The 25959-nt window shown below is 48.3% G+C and overlaps 1 long non-coding RNA gene across 1 annotated transcript in view; it reads right to left on the reverse strand.

Moving 5' to 3' along the window:
• The window catches only part of LOC138297353 (uncharacterized), a 91589-nt gene extending 67170 nt beyond the window's left edge, over positions 1-24419 (reverse strand). The window contains exons 1-3 of the long non-coding RNA XR_011204043.1: positions 24350-24419; positions 23679-23740; positions 23470-23512 (exon numbers count right to left, since the gene is read on the reverse strand). This is a non-coding gene — a long non-coding RNA (uncharacterized lncRNA). The remainder of the gene's footprint in view (positions 1-23469; positions 23513-23678; positions 23741-24349) is intronic.
• Positions 24420-25959: the final 1540 nt, after the last annotated feature.

The following is a 25959-nucleotide window of genomic DNA, read 5'->3' on the forward strand; positions in this document are numbered from 1 at the left end:
TCTATTCCTGAACATCCCAATTGCCTTGACTCATTTAGGCTTTTATACTCTGCCAAATCTCTTGACTTGGCTGATTTGGGCAATCGCCAGCCAGAATTAAATGGCAAGCCTTGATCCTCCCCTGAGTCGAAGGCGATCTTGGTGTGCCGGACTTCCAATTATATTATCTAACCACTAAGTACCACTTCTCTTTCTATTAGAATAACCTGGATGCCAAACTCCCCTACCTTAATCCAGAATCCCACCAAGCCCAACCAACACCTCTAGCTTTACTTCTGTTCCGCAGCTTACCTCGCGAACCCTCCAACATACATACCCTCTCCACGACTTGCTGGGCTTGGGCCAAACTACGCATAATGCTGGGTACTCCCCTTCTATAGTTTCCACACAGTACTTCTCAAGAGTAATCCCTGGCTCCCCTTAACCCAAGAAACATTGGTGTAGCAAGTGTTCGCTTCCCACTAATTACATACTATGGGAGATCTTTTAGTCAATGGCAAGGTTGACCAACATAACACCTTCAAATCTTCCAGGACCCATTCACCCTTTTATCAGTTAATTGGCATGCGCTCATATAATACCCTGTGTGAAAAGCTACCAGCAGAATTCCTACCTATCTCATTGGTAATCTCATCTATCACTCATGTCTGGCAATGCAGGTGGTTTGTATATTTCCATCCCGGCCGGCATGGGAATATGATCTGGGCTACTCCCTCCCTGGTAAAAAATGGGCTTTCTGTTGCACGCAGACTGAGCAAGTATCCCCAAATAGCCAACCTAAACTCCTACATTAAAAATTTCTACACAGATCATATATTACCCATAAAGCACTAGCCCGCTATGACACCTTACACTCACATCAGTGCTCCCGCTGTACGGCTGATCATGCCGATTTTGTGCATCTTATATGGACTTGTAGTGTAGGTCAGGCCTACTAGATAGCCATATTTGCTTTACTCTCAACAATGCTACACCACACTATAGATCCGGATCCCTTAATGGCACTCCAGGTTATGTTAAACCCCTGAGCCCCGGCCTTCGTACATTTGTCGTCATGGCTTGGCTCCTGACCAAGTGTTGTACTGCCCTTCGCTGGGGCAGTGGTGCACCACTCACCACCTCTGATTGGCTAGAAGATATGCAGTATTGTGACATGACTAGTGAACTCTATGCCTCACTTCATCCCCCCACTTCTAGACCTAAAGACATTTGGGCACCCGTACAAACATATCTCCTGACTTTCGACACTGCTACTACCTAAGGCACCAATACCTACATCACTAATGTTCTATCCCTCTCCGTCCTCCGCCTTCCCCCCCCCCTCCGTTTTTAATCCCTTCACATATCCTGCACATGCTCTTATGGTTAGTGACATTCTATCATTATACTGGAACGATTTCTTTGCTTATGGGTGTATCCATTACTTTTTTTAATGATTATCTCTGACTGTAATATGGGAGCATTGTTTATGCTACATATAATCTAATAAAAAAAATTGCAAAACAAATCACTGCAGGCTACCATCACTATGATGGAAGCCAATCATAATGGGTCACATGATGCAACCTATCTAATCTATATTTAATAGGCAGGTCAGTCTGTGACTCACCATAATTCAGTATTTTATGACCCAAGCTGTACATAAGTCAGCTCACAAAACCAGATTCCATGTATAAAAAGTCAGTGCGTTGCTTGAGGACCACATTTTGTGAATGGGATCTTTGTACATCTGCTCCATAGGTCAACTTTCTGTATGTCGGCGGACTTGGCTATGCACTTCCAATATGAATAGTAATCCATTGTAACTCAGTGATCTTCAGCTAAAATGGCATCAGGCTCTTCTGGAGGATTACTATTTATTTGCACGGTCCCTCCCTGTGTGCCCAGGTACTATATTGTATGGGCTGTTCTCAGTGAAGTTATGAGGAGTGTTTTAATAGCCCTTGAAAACTTGAAATAGAGCTTGAGGTACAATACCAATGCTGGTTATGTTATCTGACCTGTCTTTATGGTGGCCATGAAGCTCTCATCTATACTATTAGCTTGGGGCTACAGTAGCATAATCTTCTAATGATTGAAGTCCATGTAGCATGCAAAATTTTGAACTATTATGTATTCAAGGGAGGTCCTCTGTTTGTTTTCAGAGACTTCAGGATGTCCCAGGCAGCAAGCATGTTGGCTGTCATTGGTACTATTGCAGTCACAGATGAGGGTGATACTTGCCCAACTAACCATATTGAATCTGAATAAATATATCTCAACAGCTACCAGGAGGTTTTACTGTGAGACAAGAGCCCCATAATAGTTTGTATCCCACACAGCATTCAGAAAGTCAGCCATCATCAGCTTTTCAGGTCACAATGTGAACCAGTGCTGCTAAACAGAAGACCACTTAGTCAGTTCCTTGAGTGGTTGCATTGATGTTGGCAAGGTCTTTTATATACTGGGAACAAACGTTGGTCATTCCCAGGAAGTATTCTATGTCAGGAATATCATCTGGCCTGGGGCTTTCTAGAAAGATGGCTGCAGTTGGTCTTTAGACTTTAACTAGAAGACATGTGGCCCAAGAGTGTTAGCTCTGACTTTTCACCTTCGCAGATCATTGACATAATAACGTAGCAACAATACTGGGCAACACAAATATTGTGCACATACATATATATATATATATATGAAACATAAACAATATTAACAATTCAGTTCCAAAACATTATATATGTTACTAAAGGAATAAAATTAAAACCAAAAAAGGACATTTGCAAAAATGTTTAAAAACATTAGCAACAAATAAAAATAAATACTATAAAATTAAAATATAAACACACATTGATAATAAATATATGTAAACACCATTAGTAAATGTATTTGAGTCTGGGAATAATACATACGCTATTCCCACTACAGTTTATACAACAGTTGAGAAAGTGTAGAACTTCAGAGTGATAATTTCCACTACAGTGTAAAAGTAGGGAAAGCACTGGACTTCAGAGGGCATAAAGTTACTATACCAGCTACAGTCTGTGCAACAGTAGGTAATGCGTTGGAATCGGAGGGGTTACATTTACTATTCCCACTCAAATCTCTGCAACAGCAGGGAAAGAGTTGGATTTCAAAGGAGTTACATTTACTATTCCCACTCCAGTGTGTGCAACAGTAGGCAAAGTTTTGGACTTCGGAGGTGTTTTATTTACTATTCTCACTCAAGTCTGTGCAACAGTTGGAAGAGCATTGGTCTTCGGTGGGGTACATTTTACTGTTCACATTCTAGTCTGTAGAGAAAGCGTTGGTCTTTAGAGAGGATAAAATTACTATTCCCAAGCCAGTCTAGGCAAAAGTAAGGCAAGCGTTGGACTCCAGCGGGGTAAGATTTACTATTCCCACTCCGGTCTGTGCAACAGTAAGGAAAGCATTGGACTTTGGTGGGGTTAAAATTACTATTCCTAGTCCAGTCAAAGCAATAGTAGTAAAAGTATTGGACTTCGGAGGGGTAAAATGTACTATTCCCACTCCAGCCTTTGCAACAGCAGGGAAAGTGTTAGACTTCACAGGGGTTAAAATTGTTATTCCCACTCCAGTCTATGCAAGAGTAGGGAAAGGGTTGGACTTCGAATGGGTAAGATTTACTATTCCCACCCCAATCTAAGCAACAGTAGGTAAACTACTTCATTTCAAACACATTACATTAGCATAACCATAATACTTTAGAAAAAAATATTAAACTTTTAACATAAACATTAATACAACACACGCAGAGTTAACCAATGTATGAAATTCATAAACAATGTAATAATTAATTTTCAATGTAAAAATTATGGTTATTTATCTATTACCTAATTAACTTGCCCCCATATTCCACTATCAGCTTAGAAACCCACTCCTAAAATGCACCTAAACTAAATAAGTACAACACAATTTACATAATTAATCATCAATCAATTAAATACCTAATTAACAACTAACAATTATTAATTGTTAGTTAATAATTACCTAATTAACTTCCCACCCAACAACCCTACTACCCCAGCAACTCACACCTAAAATATACCTAATACATATAACTACTACATAGTTTCTATAGTTATTAATCAATGAAATATTAATTATGCAATAATAATAATATTTTTTTAAATATTACTTAGGCTCTCATTATGAGTTTGGTGGTTGGACAAGCTGACTGCCAAACTCATGCGGGGGACGCCACCACCATAGTGGTGGCTTCCCTCCCGACTGTATTACAATGTTCCTGTCAGGCAGACAGCCATGGAAAAGCTGGTGGTAAGTAGAGTTGTAATCAGCCAGGCAGCACTGAATTCAGCTCCCCCCGGGCTGAGTACAACTCAGACCACCGTCGGACCATCAGGAACCATATTCCCGGCTGGGACGCGATTCCCCTGGCTGGTCTGCCCGCCAGGGTTGTAATGTGGAGGTCAGAATGCCACAGTTGCGGCGGTCCGGCCATCACTGTGAGGCTGGGGGTCCTTGGACTGCCAGACTTGTAATGAGGCCCTTAGTTAACTTCCCACACTATAGCTCTACAAACCTAGCAACCTGCGACTACAATATAACTTAAATAAATTAGCATTAAATGTATGTACATAATTTTCACTCCAATAATTAATGATAAAGTAATATCTCATTAATAATTATTACTGAATTGACTTCCACCCCACTACCCCTAGAAACCTAGCAGCCTGCACCTACAGTTTTGCAACATTTACATAATTATTAATAAATTACCTAAGAAATAGTAAATTGAAAATTAATTGTTAATTATTACTTAATTCATTTTCCACCAAATCCTCTACAAACATAGCAACCTGCACCTAAACTATTATTAATGTAATCAGTATTTCAGAATATACATATCAATTGCATACTTACTTTAAAAATATGAATTAATTGATAATGAATATTTTATTATCTTCCCACCCAATTCCCCTACAAACTCAGCAACTCGCTACAAACCTATAAATCACTATTACCAATTAAATGAAAAAAGTTAAATCACCTAAAATTATGCACTATACTAAAAAACATTAATAAAAATTCTACAAACAATAATAACACATAAAATTAATATATGAACTAAAACATCTAAAAATAATGAAACAATGATATTCCTTACAATATTAACAACAACATTCTTAAAAGCAACATTACTTACCTGAAAAAAATGATATTCTTGACAATGATATTTCTGCTTTACGGTATCAGTGTATCACAGTATCTTTTTCCTATATTTCTATTAAAAACACAGGCCCTCATTCCAACATTGACGGGCGGCGGAGGCCGCCCGTCAATGTTGCGCGTCAGGAATACCGCACCGCGGTCCAGAGACCGCGGAGGGTATTCCAAGTTTTCCCCTGGGCTGGCGGGCGGCCGCCGAAAGGCCGCCCGCCAGCCCAGGGGAAAACGACCTTCCCACCATGAAGCCGGCTCGTAATCGAGCCGGCGGAGTGGGAAGGTGCGACGGGTGCTACTGCACCCGTCGCGTATTTCACTGTCTGCTATGCAGACAGTGAAATACATTTTGGGGCCCTCTTACGGGGGCCACTGCAGTGCCCATGCCGTTGGCATGGGCACTGCAGGGGCCCCCAGGGGCCCCGCGACTCCCCCTCCCGCCATCCGGTTCCCGGTGGGAGAACCGCCAGGAACTGGATGGCGGGAGGGGGAGTCGGAATCCCCAAGCCGGCGCAGCAAGCTGCGCCGGCTTGGAGGATTCCTTGGGGGCAGCGGGAAACCGGCGGGAGACCGCCGGTTTCCCTTCTCTGACCGCGGCTAAGCCGCCGCGGTCAGAATGCCCCGCGGGGCACCGCCGGCCTGTCGGCGGTGCCACCGCGTCCCGTGGCCCTGGCGGAAGTAATCCGCCAGGGTCGTAATGACCACCACAATATTTTGTCTAAATACTCATTTTTGCACCTGTGTTGAGTGTGAGGACTGCCTGTTCTAAGCATGTGCACAGAGGGATCAGTGCTGTGTCACACTTTTCATTTATTCACACAAACACAAATATATCTTTATCAGACTCACTTTGGGGGTCACATGCCAAGATTGCATAGAGGAGGGAGCATTGACTGGGAGGAGACCCAGCAAGATATGTCTCCCCTGAGTTTTCTGTGTGCAAAATCAAATCTCCCCGTAATGGCATATTTTGGCAGTAGTGTTATCCCAATGAACCCCTCAGCTCTACCAGCGAAGTGATGCACTGCGGGCCCCACCTCGGCCCATCTGCTGCTGATTCAGGACCTGATTTGCATGTGCTGAGTGAGCAGCAGTGTCTCGGTGGCCATTTTAAGACTGTGCCCTGAGCACAGCGTGGGCCCCTGGCCTGGATAAGTGGGGACCAGCTCAGGGGTGCAGTGGCACTCCGTACAATTTCACCATCTGTCCTATAGAGCCGCAGATGTCCCGATTGACCTGTCACCCAGTGATGTAGCAATGAGAGTGGCACAGCCACCAAATCAAGGCCACACCAGTAGACCAAAGCATGCCTGAGCCTTACCCGGAGGTGTGGGGGTTGGCAAGAAGGTGTGGCGGTCTTCTGCCCTGGATTGCATTCTATCCCCAGCGCTGCAGTGGCTCTGGTTGCCCCGCACCCACAGATGCATTGATGAGCGTGGCACGGTAGCCCATCAGTGGGCTTGCACATGAGACAGCATTGGCAAAGCCAACAAGGGGAGTGGGCCTGCCTCCATGGTGCTGCATACCTGCACCCTATTCTGCAGGGGCTGACCAGTGGGCCCTCTTCTGACTTTGCCAACTTGTTTGCAAAGCCTATTATGGCAGTGCGGCTGGTCTGGAGGTAGCAGCATGATTGGTGTGCCCTCTGCCTGGTGATCCCACTTCAGATAGGCGGTTTTACATAGCTCCCTACATGCGACAAACACCAGACGGCAGTCAGTGTCGTGTGGCTTACTCCTGGCCCCTACCCACGGTTGCCTCCTTTTTTTAGACAGCCCCGGTCAACAGCAGCATAGATTCTCTTCACCTCCAGTGTGGAACAGTCCTGATCAACCTGCCCTAGCCCTTAGATAGTGCAGATTCTGTGGCTCCCTGTGGTTGGCTTTTGACACTTACCTTTCTCGGGGGTGCTGGTCAGGCCTCTGGTTGAGCATGTGGCAGCCAACTCCCCTATTGTGTGTCAAGGAAGGTTTGACCTCTTCTTGATTACCCAATATGATGGTGGCGAACAGGTCAATGCCCCCACTGCTCGTCCTCGATCCGGGACATTCTTTGCAAACCTTACTTCCCTCCCAGCCGAGCAGAGGGAGATCCCCAGCTTAAGCCTTTTGGCCAGTGAGGGAGCTCAAACTCCCACGCTCCTGAGACTAAAGAAGATATCCAGCTTCTCCACACTGAGTTCCTCAAGGACCTTACATCGCTCTTGCAAGATTTCACCAGGGCATTAACTGACCTTGATCAGTCCCCACGTCAAACTGATGCTCACCTTTCAACTGTGGAGATGACCGTAACTTACCATGTTCTTGACAACGTTGCTCAAACAGCTTGCACTGAGAAAAAGGAACAGGGAAGTTGGCGCTCCATGACAAGATAGAAGATCTCCAGAATCGTTTAAGGCGTAACAATATTCACATCAGTGTCTTCGCATTCACCATTCTGCCAACAGACCTTCGGGATGTTTTATGGTATGGAAAGTGGTGCTGCACCGAGTGCAGCACCACTTACCCTGCGCCCCATAGTATCCCCTACCACCACCATGTGTGCGCCATATTTAAAATGCAGCGCACCAGGGCACAGGGTAGGGGGCAATAGTGTCATTTTTCATGACGCTATTTGTGTACTCTGCGGAAGTAGTGCCAAAATATTGGTGCTACTCCTGCAGAGTACATAGGGGCCCATTATAAATAATGGAAGCCTCTTTTTTTTAACACCTGCTCTGGGCAGGCATTAAAAGTGCCCTACAAAATGACGTAAGGAAATCTCTTAAATTCCTAACTGGGGAATGTCCCCCTTTGCATACATTATGCCTGAGACAGGCATATGTAGCGCAAAGGGTTACAAAGGGTTACAAAGTGGCACAATGCATGCATTGCGCCACTTTGTAAATATGGCACTAGGATTTTGGCCTCGTTGGGCCACATTAGTGTAAAAAAAAATGACCCTTGTGTCTTCTACACCTGCCTGCTGATTCACCGGTCCCCCTACATCGCACCCACAGGGTATTCTCCACCTTCCAACATCAGAAGAACCTGGCGCTGAACACTCTGACTAGAGTACACTATTTTCACCAGAAGGAGCAAATTCTATGTGCCACCCACCATCAAAAAACAATTGTTTTCCATGGGGACTCTATTTCTCTGCACCAAGACATCACTGCCCACACACTGGCTTGTCAGAAAGACTTTACAGATATTACCCATCATCTGCAGCAAAATAAGATCCCGTATCATTGGGACTTCTTGCTCTGCATCCACTTCATACACCAAGACAATATGATTGCTGCCCGCACACCTCAAGAGGGCCTTGAGGCCCTAGGTCTGCCTTCCTCCTGATGAAGACATTCCCCATGAGTCGAGAGACCTTGCCTTGGGGAGTGGGGGAATCTGGTATTTCCAACCTTCACGGCAGGCAAAGAAGGCGACAGGCAGCAACCTGTTCTCCTTTCTCAGATGACGATATTCCACCTTGACTGCCTTGTTGGAGTCAGTGGGGCCATGGCTATGTTGTTTCTTTAACCCTTAGCTAACCTGAGGTTTTTTCTCTCTAGCCGGACATTAATTTTTCTTCATGAATCAGACTGGGACTACATGGGGAGAGAGGGTCCTCATTGTTTTACCCACAAGCTTGTTCCTTTCTTGTTTGACTTGTGTTATTGCCACTTGAGAAGTTTCTCACTAATCTTACTCAGTGTACAGTTTCACTGCCCCTCCTGATGGCAGGGTTGATTTCCAGCTTCCTGGCCCCCCGCCTTTGTTATTGTTGTTCTTGTTCTTTTCAATTTCTCTGTTGTTTTTGACACACGTGTGTATAATACTCTATATCGATTAATGGGGACCGAGTCCAGACATCTCCGCTCTTGATGTGCTGAGGGATTGCCAGTTCACCTACACATGAGCACTCTCTACATCGTTTCCCTCAACATGCAAGTCTTGAATACCCCGCTGAAACATAGGGCATTAATGAACTGGCTACGCCTAAACAAGATAGATGTAGCACTCTAGATGTAGCATTCCTGCATTAGACGCATCTCTTCTATGCTGGCACCAAATATCTCCATTCTTACTGGTACCCTTCAAAATTTCACTCATGTTACACTCATAAATTTCAGGGGGTGGCTATCCTCCACCATGGAGACCTGTCTTTCAAACTGGATTTTGCTTACAGAGATTCAGAAGGATGACAGGATGACAAATAGAGCTATATAGTATTTGGTTCCACCCAGTTGACTATAGCTTCAATATATGGTCCCAAAGGGGAAAGGGAGGAGTTTCATCCCGACCTTTTTCACAGGCTCTCCCATTTTCACAGAGGGGCGTTGGTATTGGGCACTTACTTTAATATCCCACTGGAATCCAGACTCGACTGCTCTCCACTGCTCTCACCCCAGACATGATAAACCTCACACACCTTCAGCTCTAGCTCAGGAGATCCTAGATCTGGCCCTTGTAGATGCCTGACAACACCACCATCCCCAGGACTGAGACTATAAGTTTTATTCCAACACCCATAAGACATACTCCTGACTCAACTACTTCTTATTCTCCCAGTCCTTACTTCCCAGACTCATCGGCACTAAAATAGATGTCTGGGCTATCTCTGATCATGCCCCAGTCTGGTTGACTTGAAGCCCGATAGTCTCACAGCACCCATTTCTCAAACCATGGGTCCTCAATTAAGTGGCTCTTCGAGATCCAGTTCTGCACGACTGCATCAAAGATGTTATCAAACACTATTTCTCTGCAAAATGACACCAACTAAGTGTCTCATGTGACCATTGGACACTGCAAAAGCGGTTTACCGGGAGGAGCGTATCTCCCATATGGCATCATTTCATTGAGCGACTAAAATCCGACAATGGGAATTGGAGACCCAGATACAACAGGTGGAGTTGAGACACAGAAATAGGGGCTTCCACAAAACTCTGAGGGACTTACATCTAATTAGGGACGGGAATTAACATCTTTTGATGAAAACAGCAACCAAGAAGCTGCTCTACATCAACCAAACCTACTATGAAGAGGGGACAAGAAAGACAGGCTCCTGGCACATAAACTATGAATCTGCTGTACATGGAGATAGCAGATGATGAAAGCTGTCTCTAACAGGAGACAGGTGATATACTTGAAGTCTTCCATTGCCACTATTCCAGCCTCTACCAGGCCCAACAATTTGATACCCAGCATCAGGATGACTAAAGTTGCGTCTCCTCGAAGAAGATATCACTCCTGATGAGGTCCAGCCAACGATTAGTAATCTGTTCTTACATAATGCACCCTGCCGTGATGAGTAAACAGTCACAGTTTGTAAAGCTTGTACCTGTCGCTTGATTGAGCCCTTGGAGAAGTTGTTCAATTCATTTTTGGTATCCAGAGTGGTTACTGATACCATGCTGGTATCCCATATTACTCTTCCCCTAAATCCGGGCAAACCCGCCACACAATGTTCCTCCTATAGGCCCATAGCATTGATAAACTGTGACATAAAACTGTTCACTTCAATCCTCATGGCCCACTTACACCATATCTGGCCTTATTGCTCTGATCCAATCCGGCTTCATCCGCAACCAACAGGCAAATGATAATACATGATTGGCGGTGGCTCTCATGGAGGTAGCTAAACAGTGGAAACAACCAATGGCCCTCCTCTCTCAATGCCGAGTAGTCATTTCACAGGGCTGACTGTGGTTATCTCTCTATGGTTCTGGTTAAGATCAACTTAGGGTCCAAGATGAAAGCTTTTATTCACACCAATTTCCAGAAGCCTACTGCCATACTTATAACCAATGGCTCCTTTTTTCCAACTATTAGGCTTACACAGAGCATGAGGCAGGGATGTCCTTATTCCTCCTAGGCTTTGCCCTCATTAATGAGTCTTTAGTGGATAAGATGCAATCCAATCCTGCAATACGTGGTGTGACTGTCAATGGCAGAGAACAAGTTGTCTCTTTTTGCTGAAGATATCGGGGGTCATTACAACATTGGCGGTAAAAGGCGCTTACCGCCGTGCAGAAGACCACCAATACACCGCCGCGGCGGCGGCATTCCACCACAGCTATTATGACGCACATCTCGGAATCCGCCGAAATTCAGACACCCACACAAGACCGCCACACCAAAGGTCCGTGATAAACTGGCGGAAACAAATCCTCCACCTCCACGCCAACAGAAACACGCCCATGCTATTACGACCCACGAATCCACGCAGCGGTCTTTCAATCGCGGTATTCCATTGGCGGTACACACCGCCGTGCTCAAAATACACACACATATACAAAACACCGCCACATTGGACAATTCCAAATACACACACCTGACACACATACAAACAACACACCCACACACCCAATACAATATAAAACACCCACCCACATCACCCACAAACCCCAACGACCAAAAATTCGAGACAAAGGCGACAGAGAGAGAGCACAGAATACACAACCCCACTACACAGAGGCACACAACACCATCACCCACACAACATCCACGCACAAAACACCACACACCACTACACTCACCACAACCATCACCACATACACCACCCCACGCATCACCCACACCACCCCATGTCATGCCAAAGACACCCCCGCTTCTCCGAGGAGGAGCTCAGGGTCATGGTGGAGGAAATCGTCCGGGTAGAGCCACAGCTATTTGGCTCACAGGTACAGCACACATCAATAGCCAGGAAGATGGAGTTATGGTGCAGAATAGTGGACAGGGTCAATGCAGTGGGACAGCACCCAAGAAATAGGGAGGACATCAGGAAGAGGTGTAACGACCTACGGGGGAAGGTGTGTTCAACGGTCTCCAGGCACAACATCGCGGTACAGCGGACTGGCGGCGGACCCCCACCTCCTCCCCCACAACTAACAACATGGGAGGAGCAAGTCTTGACCATCTTGCATCCTGAGGGCCTCGCAGGAGTCGGTGGAGGATGGGACACTGGTAAGTCAATTCTTAACTATCATATCCCCCACCCTACCTGCATGCTATCACACACCCCCACCCTCACCTATCACTACAACTCCTCACTAATGTACCCATGACACAAACCACCCATACCAAACACTAAGCCCTGCATGACACAACTAAGCATGGACACCCCTCACTAAAGCATGCCCACTGCACATACCCAGTACACCCCCCAACCATCACCACACAACCCCAAACACAGGAATGCTTGCACTGGGGTACACAGACACCCACCCATTGCACACCATTACACACACACATGCAATAATCTAGCTCTTATGCCCCTGCAGGAACCTGAAGGACCGTCACCACACCAGAGGGTCCAGACAACACCACTCCACCCCAGAAGAGGCCCACAGTGACGAGAGCAGCTCTGCCCTACTGGATCCTGCTGACCAGCCCGGACCATCGTGGGCCTCGGGACAGTCGGTTCCCCTTGCACAGGCACAGACCAACACCGACCTTCCACCCTCTGGTAACACCAGCACAGCACCCACCCAGCGGGCCCAAACATCCCTACCCAGGACAGGTCAATCAGCGGTGTGTCCACCACTACAGGGTAACCCACCACCCCAACATCAACAGGGACCAGGGGGCAGTGGTAGTGGGCACACGGTCCAGGGGACGAGGCACAGGAACCCACGGGGAAACTGGGAGGGCTGCTGTGCGACAGGGGGCTGACAGGCCAAGGGAACCCACTCTCCACGAGGCCCTCTCCTCCATCATGGGAGCATACCACCACTCCCAGGAGACGATGGCGACGGTCCTGGACAAGTTGCAGTATACCCTGCGCCTTCAGGACAAACTGTATTTGGGGTTCAGGGAGGAGCTCAAGACCATCAGCTCCGCCCTGGGCACCATCGTAGGGGTGCTGAAGGACATACAGCAGACCTTGAGGGACACTGTGGCACTCCAAGGGGCTCCTGACTCTAGCCAGGATGATGAACTGCCCACCACCTCCGCCGGCGCTAGTGGACAGGACGCCCCACCACAGGACCACCACACCAGCACCCCACCCCCTGCAGACGGACAACCACCAAGCAAGCGGTCCTTGAGATCCAGGAACAGGACAGAGCAAGATGGCAAGACCCCCGCCAGGAAATGAGACCACCCTGATTGTCCTCCCACTGTCCCACTTTGTTACCCTGTCCATACTTAAACTGCCCCAGCTCCACTTCCTATGCCCAGATGGGCAGTGCACCTGTGAGACTAATAGACTGGACTCTGCCATGGACATTCCTCCGCCATCACCCATCCTCATTTTACAACCCCCTCCCATTTCTGAGCACTTCAATAAACACCCTTGAAACACAAAACAATCTGGAGTCAGTCTGTGATTTAGTAAAAATGTATTATCAATGACAGTGTCATAATGGGTTTACCATTGTAAAGCTAACATACTTATGTCACACATCACAAGCCCTTGAAGGATGCAAGCAGTTGACACGTAGGTAACCACACCTGTGAAACCGTAATGGAAGGGCACAACTCAGTTACCAAATAGTGATTTAAATCGAGAAACAGGATACAGGTAGACGTGTGAAAGTTAATGTAATGCTAAAAATGAAAATTTTCTCACCTGTGTCTCACTGGAAATATTGTTGTATGACTGACTCCCTGTTGTAGTTGTCTTCTTTCTCAGCTTCATCCTCATCACTGTCCACAGGCTCCACAGACTCCACAGCTGCTACAACACCGTCATCTGGATCATCCTCCTGCAGAAAAGGCACCTGGCGTCGCAAAGCGAAATTATGGAGCATGGAGAAGGCGATGATGATGTCGCACACCTTCTTCGGTGAGTAGAATAGGGATCCACCTGTCATATGGAGGCACCTGAACCTGGCCTTCAGGAGGCCGAAGGTGCGTTTGATCACCCTCCTAGTCCGCCCATGGGCCTCATTGTACCGTTCCTCTGCCCTGGTCCTGGGATTCCTCACTGGGGTCAATAGCCAGGACAGGTTGGGGTAACCAGAGTCCCCCAATAGCCATACACGGTGCCTCTGGAGTTGACCCATCATATCAGGGATGCTGCTATTCCGCAGGATGTAGGCGTCATGCACTGAGCCAGGGAACATAGCATTTACCTGGGAGATGTACTGGTCTGCCAAACAGACCATCTGTACATTCATGGAATGATAACTGTTCCGGTTCCTGTACACCTGTTCACTCCTGTGGGGGGGGACCAGAGCTACATGGGTCCCATCAATAGCACCTATGACGTTGGGGATATGTCCAAGGGCATAGAAGTCACCTTTCACTGTAGGCAAATCCTCCACCTGAGGGAAAATGATGTATCTCCTTACGTGTTTCAGCAGGGCAGACAACACTCTGGACAAAACGTTGGAAAACATAGGCTGGGACATCCCTGATGCCATGGCCACAGTTGTCTGAAAAGAGCCACTTGCAAGGAAATGGAGCACTGACAGCACCTGCATGTCAGGGGGGATTCCAGTCGGATGGCGGATTGGTGACATTAGGTCTGGCTCCAACTGAGTACATAGTTCCTGGATTGTGGCACGGTCAAACTGGTAGGTTACGATGACATGTCTCTCTTCCATTGTCAACAGGTCCACCAGCGGTCGGTACACCGGAGGATTCCGCCATCTTCTCATATGTCCCAGATGACGGTGCCTACGAAGGACAACAGCGAAGAACCAGTCATTATTCCTCCAGGTATGTACCCACAGTTACACACAAGGCTACACCACTCACAAAACCCTTCCTGTATGTGTGTTGAGTGTAGGCCTAGTTATGTGTGACGCAGTAGGAAATGAAGCCATGTGGGCCCCTGAAATGGCGGCTGCCTGACCTCTAAAGTGGGACAATGGGATTGTGGGGTAACTGCGCTGGCGTTGCACACCGTCGCGGTAGGTGGTCGTAGACCGCTGCGCAATGCTGCATTGGTTAACATTGGACCCTATGGGTCCCAGGAGCCAATGAACAGGTGCGCTGGCGGTGATGATGCGCACCGCCGCGGACGTCACTGCCATTTTCTATCTGTTCAATCACTAGATACCTGACCTTCGACAGGAGAGGACCTACACTGCAAGTGCTGCTGTGAAGCGAGGATGGCTGCTGCGTCTGGGGAAAGGGCCCCTGCCTTCACTGCACAGGAGTTGGAGAAACTGGTAGACGGGGTCCTCCCCCAGTACACGCTACTCTACGGTCCTCCAGACCAACAGGTTAGTACACAGGGAGCACGTTGTATGGGCTAGGCCTGGGTGGAGAGGGCTGGTTGGAAGAGGGAAGGGGGCAGCGTTCATAGAACATTAATGCATGGGAATGAATGGGCCAAATGGCCAGAGTAGGGAGGGGGCCACTCACAACGACGGTGCAGTTGGTAATGACTGTTCCTCTTCCCTTGTGCATGTCATGTAGGTCAGCGCCCACCAGAAGAGGAACATCTGGCGTGCCATCGCCAAGGAGGTCCGGACCCTGGGGGCCCACCAGAGACGGGGCACCCACATCCGTAAGAGATGGGAGGACATTCGCCGCTGAAGCAAGAAGATGGCGGAGGCTCAGCTGGGGATGGCCTCCCAACGTGGGAGGGGTGCCCGTCGCACCATGACCCCCCTGATGTTCCGGATCCTGGCGGTGGCCTACCCGGAGTTGGTTGGGTGCTTGAGGGCATCACAGCAGACACAAGGGGGTGAGTACACTCTCATTCTGCAGACTTTGCGTGCAGTGGAGGTGTCTGGGTGGGGGAGGTGGGCTGTGGGTGTCCCTAGGCCAGGGCAAGCTAGGTAGGCAAGGCCCCTCCGTAATGTAAGCCATGTGGCACTCTACCCCACCTCAGCAGAGTGCCAAGTCGAGGTATAGTTGCCCCTGTGGCATCCATGTGCGCAGATGTCCACCATTGCCATATAGGCCATATCCCAGGAATTGCATGTGCAGAGGGCAGGAGCACGGCGTAATGCAGGGGTCTGCTGCGTTTGTCTTGTCCGCCAACGGTAGCGGTATGCCATGCACTAAAACTCTCTTTCTTCTGTCTCCCCCCCTTTTTCTGCTCTCCCTGTCCTTTTGTACATCAACATCAACAGGTGGAGGTACAGTGGCACCGGAGCACGAGGGAGCTGCATCCCACATGGCCATGGAGGGCCACACCACGGACTCTGAATGCACCAGTGGGACGGAGGGCGAGAGGAGCTTCACGTCGGCCACCGGATCACCAAGCAGCGACACGGACTCGTTCTACGATGTGGGCTCCCTTGTGGTGGTGGCACCATCTGTGCCCCCCACCTCTACAGGTACAGCCGCCACCTCCCCTACCAGCCCCGCCCTCCCAGCAGCCCCTCAGCGTTCGCCCCGTGCCCGCTCACCCAGGAGGGTGGACATCACCTTCGCCCCAGGCACCTCAGGCCCTGACCCAGTCACCCCTGCTGCCCTCAGTGAGGAGGCCATTGACCTCCTCAGGTCACTCACTGTTGGGCAGTCTACCATTGTGAATGCCATCCAGGGTGTAGAACGACAGTTGCAACACGGTAATGCATTCCTGGAGGGCATTCATTCTGGTCAGGCTGTCCTTCAGCGAACCCTGCAATCTCTGGCCTCAGCACTGATGGCAGCCATTGTCCCTGTGTCTAGCCTCCCCCCTCCAACTTCCTCCACCCAGACCCAATCTCCTGTACCCCAGCCCATCCCAAGCACACCTACAGACCAGCATGCACACAAGTCAGCACACACAAGTAGCTGAAGCAAACATAGGCACCACACACACCACAGGCACTCACGCAAGCCTCACCCACATACAGACACAGCAACACCCACTGCCTCCACTGTGTCCCCCTCCTCCTCTTCTCCCTCCTCCCTCCCAGTCTCGTCTACACACACACCTGCATGCACCACATCTACAGGCACCATGAATCGCACCAGGACACCCTGCACCACACCCGCTCACCTGCACTTACAACCTGCACTGCCATTTACACGTCCCCTGTGTCCTCTCCCAGTGTGTCTGTGACGCCCCCTCCCAAAGTACACAAACGCCGGCAATCACTCACCCAACATCCATCCACCTGACGACAGCCTCCAGTACCTGCACCTGCACCCAAAACAGCTAAAGTGACACCTCCGACAACCACCTCCTCTTCCTCCACTCCCAGACCCCCTCCAGCTACACATCCCAGTGTTCATCAGAAACTGTCCCTCTGTAAAGTTGACCTTTTTGCCCCCACCCCCCCCCCCCTCCAATTCATCAGTCCCGTTGTAGCGCCTCAGCCAAAAAGCCTCCAATACCAGTGGTGCCTGTTCAAGGTTTGTGAAGTGCACCGGCCACCAGGGCAGGCAGTAGGACCCGGAGCCAAGGCACTGGCAGCCCACCCCCTGTAAAGGCTCTAAAATTGGAGAGTGGACGACGGGACCGTGTTAAGACTCCTGGTGGGAAAACAACTGACATGGATTCCAAGGGGATTGGAGAGTCAGCTGTGACTCCACCAAAGGTGGGGAAGGGCCAGAGGAAGTCTGCCCAGCCTGTTGTGAGTGTCACGGCGGAGAAGTGCGCCATCATTTCCGGCGGTCGAGACACAACCGCCAGCACCGTCGTCAATGGTCCAGAGACCACCGCCAGAGTCACAGCCCAGGAGTGCCCAAGTATCGTCACTGGTCCAGAGACCACCGCCAGAGTCACAGCCCAGGAGGGCCCAAGTATTGTCACTGGTCCAGAGACCACCGCCAGAGTCACAGCCCAGGAGGACCCAAGTATCGTCACTGGTCCAGAGACCACCGCCAGAGTCATTGCCCAGGAGGGCACAAGTATCGTCACTGGTCAGGAGACCACCGCCAGAGTCACAGCCCAGGAGGGCCCAAGTATTGTCACTGGTCAGGAGACCACCGCCACCGCTGGAGTCATTGCCCAGGAGGGCACAAGTATCGTCACTGGTCAGGAGACCACCGCCAGAGTCACAGCCCAGGAGGGCCCAAGTATCGTCACTGGTCAGGAGACCACCGCCGGAGTCATTGCCCAGGAGGGCACAAGTATCGTCACTGGTCCAGAGGCCACCGCCAGAGTCACACCCCAGGAGGGCCCAAGTATCGTCACTGGTCAGGAGACCACCACCGGAGTCAGTGCCCTGGAGGGTCCCGGCTGCCACAGCCCCGCTGGGCAATGATGAAACGTCATGCCACACACCAATGTCCAGTGTAGAAGACGTCATGCCACACACCAATGTCCAATGTAGAGAACGTCATGCCACACACCAATGTCCAGTGTAGAAGACGTCATGCCACACACCAATGTCCAATGTAGAGAACGTCATGCCACACACCAATGTCCAGTGTAGAAGACGTCATGCCACACACCAATGTCCAGTGTAGAGAACTTCATGCCACACACCAATGTCCTTATCAGAACCGCCATGTCAATGCACCGCTGAACAGGGCAAAGACCGCCATGGCAAAGCACCGCTGAACAGGGCAAAGACCTCCATGGCAAAGCACCGCTGAACAAGGCAAAGACTGCCATGACAAAGCACCGCTGAACAGTCCTGAACCGCCATGGCAAAGCACCGCTGCACAGGGCAAAGACAGCCATGGCAAAGCACCGCTGAACAGTCCTGAACCGCCATGGCAAAGCACCACTGAACAGGGCAAAGACCGCCATGGCAAAGCACCGCTGAACAGTCCTGAACCGCCATGGCAAAGCACCGCTGAACAGGGCAAAGACCGCCATGGCAAAGCACTGCTGAACAGGGCAAAGACCGCCATGGCAAAGCACCGCTGAACAGGGCAAAGACCGCCATGGCAAAGCACCGCTGAACAGTCCTGAACCGCCATGGCAAAGCACCGCTGAACAGGGCAAAGACCGCCATGGCAAAGCACCACTGAACAGTCCTGAACCGCCATGGCAAAGCACCGCTGAACAGGGCAAAGACCGCCATGGCAAAGCACCGCTGAACAGGGCAAAGACCGCCCTGGCAAAGCACCGCTGAACAGGGAAAAGACCGCCATGGCAAAGCACCGCTGAACAGGGCAAAGACCGCCATGGCAAAACACCGCTGAACAGTCCTGAACTGCCATGGCAAAGCACAGCTGAACAGGGCAAAGACCGCCATGGCAAAGCACCGCTGAACAGGGCAAGCACCGGGTAGGAATGAATGGACCGCCACATCAGGCATCCTTATCCCATGTGCAGCTGGGACAGTGACAGGACACGACCTTTCACGGGGAGACTCATCCAGTCTGGGCACCAGTCCCCCCCAGTACCAGTAGAGACCTGCATCAACTTGAGAGACTGTGGCTTTGCACTCCCCAGGATGGCACAGTGGGCAAACCACCCACTGTATAGACTTGAGAGACTGTGGCTTTGCACTCCCCAGGATGGCACAGTGGGCAAACCACCCACTGTATAGACTTGAGAGACTGTGGCTTTGCACTCCCCAGGATGGCATAAATGGGCATGGAGCCCCGTCGTGGATCTGGCTTTGCTGTCATCCGGCTGAGGTGCCCCCCCTTCCCTTCCCCCTGAGCTGCCTGTAGTATTTCTATCTGATGCCCCGGCAGTGTTCTCTCGGATTGTGGTCAGGTATCGTTTGTGGGCCTCGCCCATGCATTTTTGGACTGATGGTGCACAGACATTGTTATGTACATATCTGCACTACTTCTCGTATTGTATATAATTATGACTGATTTTCAAATATATATCTGTATATTTTTGTATGACATGTATATTGTCACATTACATTGTTTGACCGATTTTTGCTTTGTGTTTTCATTCTTCCGGGGGGATTGTGGGTTGTCATTGTGATTTTTTGTGAATGCATTGGTGTGTATGTTGTAATATGCGAGGGTGGGGGTGAGGGTGTTTGGTGGGTGTCCCCCTAACTTTTGCCTCCCCATGTCGTAGGTGCAGTACTCACCGTTGTCTTCGGCGCCTACGTAGCTGTTGGTCATAGAGGAGCAGAAACACAAGGGCAGGGAGTATTTGGAGTTACGGCTCAATGGAGTCCTCGTGGGATATGTTCAGGTGAGCGTTTTCCCATAGCAAAAGCTGTTTCCCCCGTGTTTTTATCCACGGTGAATCTGCCCCGGAAAAGGTGGCGGATTGGAGGGTTGTAATACTGTGGGTGGTACATTGTCTCCCGCCTGTCTGTTGGCGGTGACCGCCGCGCTGCTTGTCTGTACCGCCGTGGCGGGCGGTGTGTTAAAGTGGCTGTCTTTGTTGGCGGTTTCTGCCAGGGTCATAATTCCCTTTTTTTGACCGCCGGCCTGTTTGCGGTATTTCAGCAGCTTTAACACCGTCCGCCAGGGTTGTAATGACCCCCATCGTCTTTTTCATTACCAACCCCAAGATCACTATTCCAGCACTGATGAGGGAGTTGGACACCTTCTCCAAAACATCGGGTTTCAATATCAACTTTTCAAAATCACAGAGCATGGGAGTGGTGGACCCCATGAGAAGCGTCATGGACCCTGTCTTGAGAAGTCGTTTCCAGTGGGAAACATCAGCTATTACCTACCTGGGGATTTGACCCCTACCCCGTAGACAAGACATATACATCAGTAATATTGTGCCTTTCCTCACCTTCCTTTTCAAGGACCTTTACTGCTGGGTAAGTTGGTGATCTCTTGGCTGGGCAGGGTTAGCAGCCTGAAAATTAAATTTTTGCCCTGTCTCCAGTATGTGCTACAGACTCTTCCTCTAATCATCGCTCAAGCAACTCACGTGCACATTTGTGCTAAAATGCTTGACTTTGTATGGGGAGGCAAGCCCCCAAGAGTGGCGAAAGCCTCCCTGTGTAGACTTGTATTGGAAGGCGGCCTGGGTTTCCCGGATGTCTCAACATAAATTTTAGATCCATAACTCCACCCCTCTTTTGACTGGAACTATGACCCCGATGATAAACCCTGGGTTCAGGTGGAGCAAGCTTTCCCCTCCTCTTCTCTGCAGGAACTTTCATGGCTTCCAATGTCAGCTTGGTTCGAGGCTTCCCAGCTACTGACTTTGACATCTACACTTTTAGCTTATTGGAGGAAGTTGCGACAGTGCCAGGCATTTCCGACTTATCCCTTCCAGCTTACCCCCTTGACACACAACCCTGACTTTCCCCCAGATAGGATGAATCCTGGCTCCTTTAGTTGGGTACAGGGCCAATCTGATGTTCTGTGAGACCTTTACAATGATGGCGACTTACTATCATGTACGATTTGGTCACTGAATTTGCTTTGAACCTATAGGTTTAGTTGGGCACTTCACTGGGCAGGCAGGCCCCCAGCAGGATTAGCCCTCCAGCATGACAACGCACCTAATGAGGCCCTTTACCTCAATAACACCCGCTGTAGAGCCATATTGTGATTGTACTAATATCTTCTACGTCTGGTCCCCCCAAAAAACATGCTTATATACTGCAATGGGAGAGGGAACTAGATACCAATATTGGGATGGCATCTGGCTGACAGTCCATGACTGCGGTTTAATGAGTTCATCACGGAGCTGGAGTGACTGTTGGGGGAGACTTGGGGCAGTACAAAGGAGCTACTGCCGGCCATGCTCCCCTACTTGTCAGCACGATGGGCAGCTTGTTTTTCATGCACCATGCTTGCATGGGACATAGTGCACCCACAAACTCCCAAATTTGGGCCCTCGCATTCCCTGCCATGCGGCCGTACCCCCAGGCCTCTCGTTTTGGCCCTCTTACATGCCAGACTGCCAAGCTTTCCATGGCAGTGGAATTTTCAATGAAATCTTGGCAGTCTGGCAGGTCATAATAGCCATGGCGGTCCTGATGCTGGGATCTCTAACATTGACTGCCGCTGTGAAGGACCGCTGCGGTCCCTGCCATACTGACTGACAGTCAGTATGGGGGGGCCAGCAGACCACTGACAGTCAGACCGCCAACATGGCGGTCCACAGACCACCAAACTCGTACTGAGGCCCTTATTCACAAAGGATCTGTGCAGTCATGGCAGAGGCCCGACAGTCATGGCAGGCATTTTACACTTGTGACAGAATCTCCATACTGTTTTCCCATTGTAGAGGTCCAGCCATGTGTGTGGGACTCCATCACGAGCGTGGGGCCTCCGCCACTAGTGTGGAGGCCCTTTGTGAATCAGGCCCTGCAATGTTAGAGTGTGCACATTAGTTACCATCTGCCACATGAAGGAGATATGTGATATGCAGTGTCTGCCTGTCCCTGAAATATATATTTGAAAACGGAGATTAAAAGTGAATTTTAAACCATAATTTGCCAAAGACATTGGTTTAAAATGTAGATTTTAAAGAATGTTCATAAGAAAAGTTAATTATGCCATAAAATAATTAAAAATGTGAGACATTATTATAACAATTATATTTGTCATTAGTAAATATATTAATTCATCTATGAAATAGATTGTTTTCCCGGTGTAAAAAAAAAAAAAACGTTTTGCTGGAATGTGTGCAAAATCGTATTATAGCTTTTTGCTTCTGAAATTGCAAAATCATATATATATATATTCCTAGGTGCATACAACAATGCAAAGTATTTGTCATCAGTTTTCATGGGGTTGAGTTGGAACCCAAAGGATGGAATAAATAAGAGAAATGGCAAGTCTCCACCCATAGATTTTTTACTTTGCTTGGGTTTAAATGTACAAATGTATGAAATTATTAGGGCCTGAGTGCCCAAACCATTTGTACATTTAAAACAAAAACAAAAACCAAAAAAGTTAAATTGCTCTAATGCAAATGTATTCACGCATGTTGAATTGTACACTTTACAGAACTAGGCATGCATAATTGCCTTTGTATGGACATATTTGGGAACTAATAAACAAGAATACACTGTTCCAAAATACAAAGAAAGGGGAAGAGAAAAGGACATAGGGCAATCATATTGTTAGAAGCAAGAGCCCTCACACATCCGATGGATGTCATGCTTCATCATCGGGTGTGCTCCTCATCAGACCGGCGCTGCAATGTCTGACAGGGACCCCACAAGGGGGGCTCTTTGCCGGAGATCTTTTCTCAATAGTGCAGTGCCGTAAACCACGGTGTCGGCACAGAACAAACAAGGAGAGAGAATAGAAAAAATTTATAAAATTGGCTCGACTCCAATGTAAAATAATCAATTTATTAATTCATAGTGGGTTTTAGCCAAGGTTAAAAACAACAGAGAGAGTATAGAATGAGATAATGCTCATTCGCTCTCTTCTAATGCTTAGAAAAACAAGGAGCGAGGGACTAACTTACACTCCCTTCATTGTGTCAACATGTTTCGCATCCTAAGGGTCCATCCAGATCCATTGACACTTCTTCAGGACCATACAAATCAACATTTCTCCTATATTTAACCAATGGACGTCGGTTAGTCTACAACTGTCAGTCTCAATATATCCAGTCACTTACTCTAGTCAACTGCACACTTGGCTTGTCACAAGTACATCATAACCTGTAAAACAGTAAACATGAAGTAAGAAGTTATAATCCACAAAGACAGAAAAAATGTATTTATGGACTCATGAAGAAACACAATGCGGCACTCTGTGAACTCATGGTGCTCACATGGTGCTGTGGTGCTCAGTGGTAAAGTGCAATAGAAACATACATGTGCTTACCGTCCCCATTATGGAACAGGTTCCATAGGAAAACACGGGCCTAGCGACGAGCGCACAAAACTCTGGAAGAGGTGAAAACAGAAAATAAAATGCTTATGATATGAATACAGTCAATGAGTACCCATCGAGGTTCATCTCTGAGATCAAAGGCAGAACTGTAGAGACCCTTAGCCTGTAGAATCAAGTCAATTCAAAATAGTTAAAAGAGAGTAAAGAAGAAATGTAGTTGCCCCCGTATCTAATCAAGTCCAGGTCACCTCTTAGTCCCCCACTAATGGAAAAACCATCTGGAAAAGAGTGGCTGAGAGTGGCCAGTAACAGCTTGAATCTAACACCTATTGGGGAGCTGCACCAGGGAAAGTAATATCAGACTCAGCCATAGGACAACCACAACAAATAATAATAAGAGCTACAACAAGGTTGCACGTGCAGGAAACTGCTTGTATCCAAGAGACACGTAATAGAAAAAGGAAAACACCAGAGAACACTGCAGTATTCCTAAAAGTGTACGTCTACACTGCGAGTTTCAAAGGCAAAATAACCATTCGGGCTGGTGTAAAATGTCCTTGTTACCCGCTTGTGTTGTTATAACCAGGTGCCGGCACCGTCTATCTGGTAACAAGAAAAAGAGTTACTCATTACGTGCCCGGCTCAATAAACAAGTCACTTACTGTCAGGCTGCCCGTTGTTCGGCTGTACACCTACCCACGGCTGCGTTCCCGTGATGATCCCAGGACAGTGGGCTGACGGGAAGATAAGTACAGGAACCCGGAAATCAATCAGTTCAATTTGTGCCGATTGGCTGTCACAAGGCACCTGCGTCGGAGTCATGATAGTAGAAACAGGACTACGGGCAAATAACTTTGAAAACCCAGAAGTTGATCGCTCGATTCGTGCCGATAGGCTCACTCGTCACCCCTACATAGGAACCATGATAATAGACACAGGACATCGGGGGTGCGAGTGCAAACGTTCCCACAGGGGAGGGGGCTCTAATAGTGACAAAAGAGAAAGACAAAGGATAAAGAGAGCATGGAAAAAACACATCCTGCTCTGAGCATTGTGGTGAAAAGTATATGAAGACAATTGTCAAGTGACTAATTGTATTAAAAAGAGTGAATGAATAATCAGAATAATGAATATAAAAGTTTAGTCACATCCTCTGCAATGACAATAAAAATCAAATTGTCTGATTGTACGAACCATATAAAGATACAAAGGCACAAATCGACAAAAAAACAGCGGTCTACTAACAGTTCTCTAACACTCATATCTGGATCCAAGGTTCACCTTGTTCGAAACCAATATAGGATAGTCGGGTAAAGATTAACAATTATTGAAAATTAAACCATGGGATATCATCATTTAACCCATGGATATGTGTGCCCAACTTGTACACCCATCGTTGTTCGAATTTCAAAAGGGATTTGACACCTGTATGCAAATATTTGGGGGCCTGTAAGACTATCCACCGCATCTCATCAGGAAGGTGGTTTACTTCCAAGTAGTGGACACTGAGTTTAGTGGTTCGTATGGCTGCATCTGATATTACTGCGGTGTTCGTTGATTCTTGTTTTCACTGCCCGAGTAGTCTTTCCAACATAACAACGGACAGGGACAGCTAATCTTATAAATGCAATTTCGTGTATTGCAATTAGTATGTTTAGTCAGACGCCAGGTCCCTATTAGTGCCAGTTCATTGGTATCCAAGCATCTGGTGAATAAGCAAACATTGCAGTTGCCACAAGGAGAGTGACCCACAACAGGGGGAAGATCCCAAAGGGTCATTTGCTTGGTCTCCACAGGTTGGGTTCTTGGACGGGTATGCACCAACATGTCATTGATGTTGGTTGTCCATTTAAAAGCAAACAGTGGTTTTCGGATGTTCTCCCCTCCGCTCAGTAGAATCGACCATCTCTTGTTGATTACTTTCTTAATAGTATTAGACAAAGGAGTAAATGTAGAGGCACATGTCAGATGGGCGTAAGGTGTTTTAGAAATATGAGTCATCAATGTGTCTCTATTACAATTCATTGCCCGTTTCTGTGCCAAGTCGACTACGTGGTTGGGATAGTGCCATTCACATAGCTTGATTGGAGGTCTCTAGCTTGAGACTCAAATGTCCTGCAAATGACCCAATTGATGTTGCTGCAGTTACGGCGTAGTCATAAAAACTGGCTGTAAGGCAAGTTATCACATAATGCTGTTGGATGATGACTATCATAAAGGAGCAAACTTTTGCGATCAGTAGTTTTGTGGTAAGCACAGGTCTTCAATTTAC

Source organism: Pleurodeles waltl, chromosome 5 (genome assembly GCF_031143425.1).
Source record: "Pleurodeles waltl isolate 20211129_DDA chromosome 5, aPleWal1.hap1.20221129, whole genome shotgun sequence".
Taxonomy (NCBI): Eukaryota; Metazoa; Chordata; class Amphibia; order Caudata; family Salamandridae; genus Pleurodeles; species Pleurodeles waltl.